The sequence below is a fragment of the Coffea arabica genome, chromosome 8c, assembly GCF_036785885.1.
Source record: "Coffea arabica cultivar ET-39 chromosome 8c, Coffea Arabica ET-39 HiFi, whole genome shotgun sequence".
NCBI lineage: Eukaryota > Viridiplantae > Streptophyta > Magnoliopsida > Gentianales > Rubiaceae > Coffea > Coffea arabica.
The window spans coordinates 30,689,317-30,694,911 of NC_092325.1; the positions used below are offsets into that span (position 1 = coordinate 30,689,317).

The 5,595-nt window shown below is 31.7% G+C and overlaps 2 long non-coding RNA genes across 2 annotated transcripts; both read right to left on the minus strand.

Annotated features, from left to right (window-relative positions):
• Positions 1 to 567: 567 nt before the first annotated feature.
• Positions 568 to 1,478, minus strand: LOC140013226 (uncharacterized). The gene is made up of 3 exons (XR_011820295.1): positions 1,462 to 1,478; positions 1,169 to 1,379; positions 568 to 696 (listed from the first exon to the last, which is right to left on the minus strand). It is a non-coding gene; the product is annotated as an uncharacterized lncRNA (long non-coding RNA).
• A 2,960-nt stretch (positions 1,479 to 4,438) lies between these two features.
• LOC140013303 (uncharacterized) lies at positions 4,439 to 5,025 on the minus strand. Its single transcript, XR_011820374.1, has 3 exons — positions 4,853 to 5,025; positions 4,630 to 4,653; positions 4,439 to 4,526 (listed from the first exon to the last, which is right to left on the minus strand). It is a non-coding gene; the product is annotated as an uncharacterized lncRNA (long non-coding RNA).
• Positions 5,026 to 5,595: the final 570 nt, after the last annotated feature.

Sequence of the window (5,595 nt, forward strand, 5' to 3'; positions counted from 1 at the left end):
TTTATTGTAGATTTTGGAGTCAATCTAAAAAGGTTTTACTTCATTTTTTCAAAAAATTACTTTTTGGGTGATTTGGTACACCCTAACTCAATACTATGTGGCGACTCCTGCTTTTCTGTTTAAAAACCTTTTTAGATTATTATTTTGGGTCAAATCGTCGCATTTTCAAGTCCCATTTAGACCCATGTTCTTCATTTTCTTTTTAAATCAAAAATTTATTTTCCAATCAAAAAATTGAATCAAAAGCCATTCTTCTAAACTCGTCTTTTATTTTTCTTTATTTTCAAAAAATGGGGCGCGACAATACCTATCCAGCAGTGAACGATGGGTTTAGAAAAACTCTATAGATGAAACTCCAAGTTAAAAGCTACAGACAAGAAGCAATTTCATAAACCAGATTACCAAACATGTGAACAAAAAACTCCTAAAGAAAATATCACAGGAGTTTGAATTTCTATGGAACACTTAATTCTGATCAGAAACATCAAATTTTGGAAAAAAAAAACAAAGCAATTTATACCAACCTATAATAATAGTCCGAAAGTCAAAATAAGCAAATAAATAAGTAAAAGGACAAGACTGTACCTCAGGAGAAACCAAAAGCAATGAGATCTGACAAAATTTCTTGATGATATTAATGCAAATTACGCATATGCATCTTCACACTTCAAGTGCACGAGAGGTAATTTAATGTTTCTAAACAAAAGAAAAGGAATATCTCAAGAACCGAAAAAGCAACAAAGACAATCTTAACCAAAAGCAGCAAGAATAATTAAACCCAGCAGGATAATGCATCATCAGTGGAACAGTTCAATCAAATAAAACTTAGATCTTCAGACATATTCAAAGTGTAATACATTTGAAATTATTCTAACTAAAGCAATAGTAGAAATCCAATTTTACTTTCAAGCTCTTACCATCTATAATGAGTCAATCAAAATCCAATTTTTCAATCATTCTAATAACTAATTCTACAACCATAAATGCTACTCACACAAAAATTTTTCCAAAAAAAAAATCACTTAGGACTATGTAATTTTATTATTTCTTCTTTCTTTTTTGCTTCAGAATCAATAATAGAAAGTCAGAAATTAAAAAAAAAGGCAAAAAAGAAAGAAACTCAGAAAACTGCTCAAGTTACAAAGAAAAAGTAACAGAAAAAACTTACAGCATTGAATCAAACCAAAGATCTGTTCTTTCCCTTCATCTGCTTCACCTCATTTTCATTTCAAAAACTCTGATAAAAATGTATTTTGAACTAAAATAAAACCTTACAAAAACTGCTTAAATTAAAATAAAAAAGAAACTTATAGACCTGATTAGGCTGAAGATCCATACTTTTCTCTTCATCTGCTTATGCTTCTTCTCATCTTCTCCTTCTAATCAAGGAAAAAATAAAACAAAAAAAATACTTATAGAACCAGCCTAAATTTCAAAAAAAAAGTGAAAACAAAAGTATACATGTTCTGATGAAGATCTATTTTCCCCCTCCCTGCTTCTTTTCATGGCTTATATTTTTTTTGTCCCATTTCTCCTGCTGTTTAAAATGGGAACCTGAACATAATCAAAGCAAGACCATTAGAAATTTGTTGCCATTGTGAGAAGCTAATACAAAGAAAAATCAAAGATTCCTTAATCTTGCCTTTAAACCAAATTGTTCCATTTTCACCAAAATTATGCACGAATCTAGTTTCTTGTTTTCATGAAGCTCTATTTTTACTCTCAAAAGATTCCATTTAACCATTTAATGGTGAGATGAGGAATATATCCCGTAAAGTAAATTTCACAAATTTAAATATGTAAACAAATCGTTATAATTTACAAAATAAGCAATCTTGGCAATGGTGATTCGATGCACACCACAAATGTCCACTACCTAAGGCATGACAATCTGTATGTCAGACGTATCCATATGCTATTTTACCCAAACAATATAGACAGTCTAAATGAGCAAGAAATATAGAGTAAACCTCTTGAATGCTCTTAGATGGCAATAATTCTTAAAAGATATCTTACAATAACAGCATAATGGTCAACAACAAATTCAGTAAGTATTAAGTTTCGCGTAGTCGTATACCCCCCTAATGCTTCAAAGTAAGAATTAACCATCATTTCTTCTTTCTTCCCTCTCTTGACAAAAATTTGAGCAGAAAACCATAGAGCAAATCAATACATATATGAAGAGTAAAGCCTACAAAAAAATTGCCCACTTAAACATTTTTTTCCTCAGTAAATTTTGAATAATTATTCACGTTTCTTGCTGTAATAAAAGATAATTAAATAAAATAAGAGACCTAAAAAAACCTTCTGTAGCAAACAAAGTAATATTTATGATTCCAACACATTGAATTAATGGTATGCAAATAGTGAAGGATTGAAAGGCTGAAATTAAGAATAAACCATCTAATAATGACCATGCTCAACACAAAAGCAAGATAAAAAAAAATAAGAAAGGACTGCATTTTTAACTCACAAAGTTTGTTATTCCATGAACTGGTTTCAGAGTGACTGCATCTTCAATCATTTGCACCTTTAACATGAATAAAGTAAATTAATAACATAAAAGAATAAAAAAATTAATAACATAACCAAAAGTAAAATAAAAAGAAGATGACTGTAGAAAATATGATCTAAATGCAAAGTAATCCTAACATCTTTTTGTTATTTTAGCTGCAAAAAATTCTCTTTACCTTTTCAAGGAATATAAAGAATCTGGAAAGACCAACATATTACCACACCAAACTTTTAATTGCCATAAACATTGAAATCATTTTCACGAAAGGTAAAGTCTAAATAAGCAAGAAACATGTAGTAAACCACTTAAATGGCAGTAGATGGTAAGAAATTTCTCTACAATAATAGGCTAATACTCAATCTGCCATATTTACTCTATATTCACTTTATATTCTAAAAATGTTATCCCCATGAACTCAAACCAATATTCTAGGGACAAAATAAACAAAAATTTAACCAAAAAATGGTATTCTTGTAAAACTAAAATAAAAGGTACTCGTGTAAAAGAAGAAGGCCAGGCAAGCTTCATGCATATACAAATATACAGGGAACAAGTAATTAAAACGACTATCTCAACTAATGGCTCCTTGATCAGTTTCAGTGCTTTTATCAGCAACTAAGAAAACACAATGTTTGTTGAAAAAAAAAACTAAGAAAACACAAAAGTATTTTTTTTTCTTTTGTTTTAAAGAATCCATATACACCCTTCGAAAAATAAGAACCAAAACTTCACAAGGGAAAAAAAATAAGAAAAATAGTTTTCTCAAAAAGAAAGACACAAAAAAAATAACTAAAGTTTTTAACAATCATTGACATGAAATTTGATCTCTGCAAATGGAGACTTTGGGTTGGTTACCATATGGATCGTCTTTTGTGAGTCAATAATTGAACGTACTCCTGCACATAACAAACCAAAAAAAAAAAAAACCGATCAGATGAGCCATGAAAACTCCATTTTCCAGAGTTTCCGGACAATTTTTTCCTTCAGTTTCTCTACCAAGTAATTTTTCCATCCATAATAAATATCATACAAGTTTGTATAGGGGGCTCTAGAGACCCAAAAGAAAGAAACAAGCAACATAGAAACTACTTAAAAAAGAGTACAAAAGTTCAAAAAATTAAAAAATAAAATAGAGAAAACCTGAGATGAAGAAGGACGAAACACAAGGAAGCAAAATTGCCCGCAATGTTTCTCGGTGATGATCTTCTCTTGGCTGCATCTGTCTTGTAAGAAAGCATGGATAAAGAAATAAGGAACAATATAGGCAAAATTTAGATATTAATCAGGTGAAAATTTTTGGGGAATAAAACCAATAAATATAGAAAGGAAAGAAAGACTAAGAGGTAACAATGAACCAGATAGTTTGGAGATAGATTCTCCAAATTTCCTTGCTTCTAGAGCTAAAGAGGATCAAACAGAGAGAGAAGATTTGGAGCAACCTTATTATCCTACAAAGGAAAAAAAAAACACAACAAGCCGCAATATTAGACAACTAAACCGGAGAACAAAAAGGAAAAAAGGCTAGAGAAGTTTAGGCAGGGGAGGAAAGAACAAACCCTTTAAGCAATGAGAATAATGTTCTTGGAGTATTTATATGAAAAACCGTAGGCAAGACACATTGCAAAAGATTTTCCATATCTGAACCTGCAATATCACAATAAATATAAAGTTAGACAAGAAAACCCTCAAAAAAAATCTTTTAAAGACAACCGTATAACCACACCAAGCAATAAACAACTTGAAGAAACCAACTGCGTGTAGTTCTCTTTGTGAACTCCTCTATTTCTTTACCAGTCATAATGCACACAAAAGAAACCAAAAAACAAAATAATCACCAAATGATACCTAATAGTCATAAAATTTAAAAAATGAAAAAGAAAAATTCACAGCCAAGAAATATCTACAAAATAACAGGAAGCTAACCTTAAAAGTCACTCGATTACCATGCAAATGCTTAATTTCTTTTCGTTCCCCCTCCAGAATGATTTGACGTAATTTTTTTTGGGTTGATCTTAGTAGTCAAAGTGAAAGCATTGGGAGAGAGTTAATTGCAAAAGGAAAATTTAGGGAAAGCAGAATCCACCAATAATATTTATTGATGACGAAGAACTAACAAGAGAATCTAGCAGATCTGGAAGCTACCCGGAAAAGATTACGAAAATGAGAAGAAGTGGGTGTTAAATTGTAATTGATTGGTTTCGGAGAGAGGGATGGAAGATCACACAATAAAGTACAAAAAAAAAAAGGATAAAATTGAGGAAACTTGTTCACTCAGTATAACTGTTTGTCAAAAGACGAGAGAAGAAAAGGTGGGAATAGATTGATTGGAGTGATTACCTTGAGCCCCGTAAATTGAAGTGGTCATGATCCCATCAGAAAAGTATTCAGAAGACACACACACATGGAGAGCCAAAGAAATGGACCGGTATTTGGAAACAAATTTAATAAAAACTCCTCGGCCAACAACAAGAATTCCACCTCTTCTCCTACCGAAAACACGTGACTCTCACGTGAATAACGACCACCCTCCAGCCAATAAAACACAGCCACATCAGCACAACAACCACCATCCTTAACAGATCCATTCGCGCTTTTACTATATAGGTTGATTAGGTTGAAGGATAATTTTGTCCTTCAGTGTTCTGGACCTTACACATCCCCTCCCTCCATTCGAGTAATGTCCAATGCCAGCAGCATCCCCATTCCACTGTGGAATTTCCACATCTCCCATCTGCCCTTGTTTTCGGGGAATTTATCAGAGTATTGCTAAAATTGAAAATCTTCACAACTTGGTGCTATTTGATGGAGGGTTCTTAATTAAGGGTCGCTGCAACTCCAATGTAAGGCTTCTAGTAAAAATAATTTTTATTTTTATTTATTTTTGGTTGCTTTAGTTTCTTTTTTTCTTAAATTCCTTCAAACCATCGCCGCTCATTTGATTAGAGACGAAGGTTTTTTTTATTTTTTTGCATCGCAGCGATGTAAAATGTCATAATAAAATCTTTTAGCCCACTTCTTGTGGTATATATTTCTTTTTTTTTATTGAGGTATATATATTTCATTTGCCAAAGAGGTCAAAC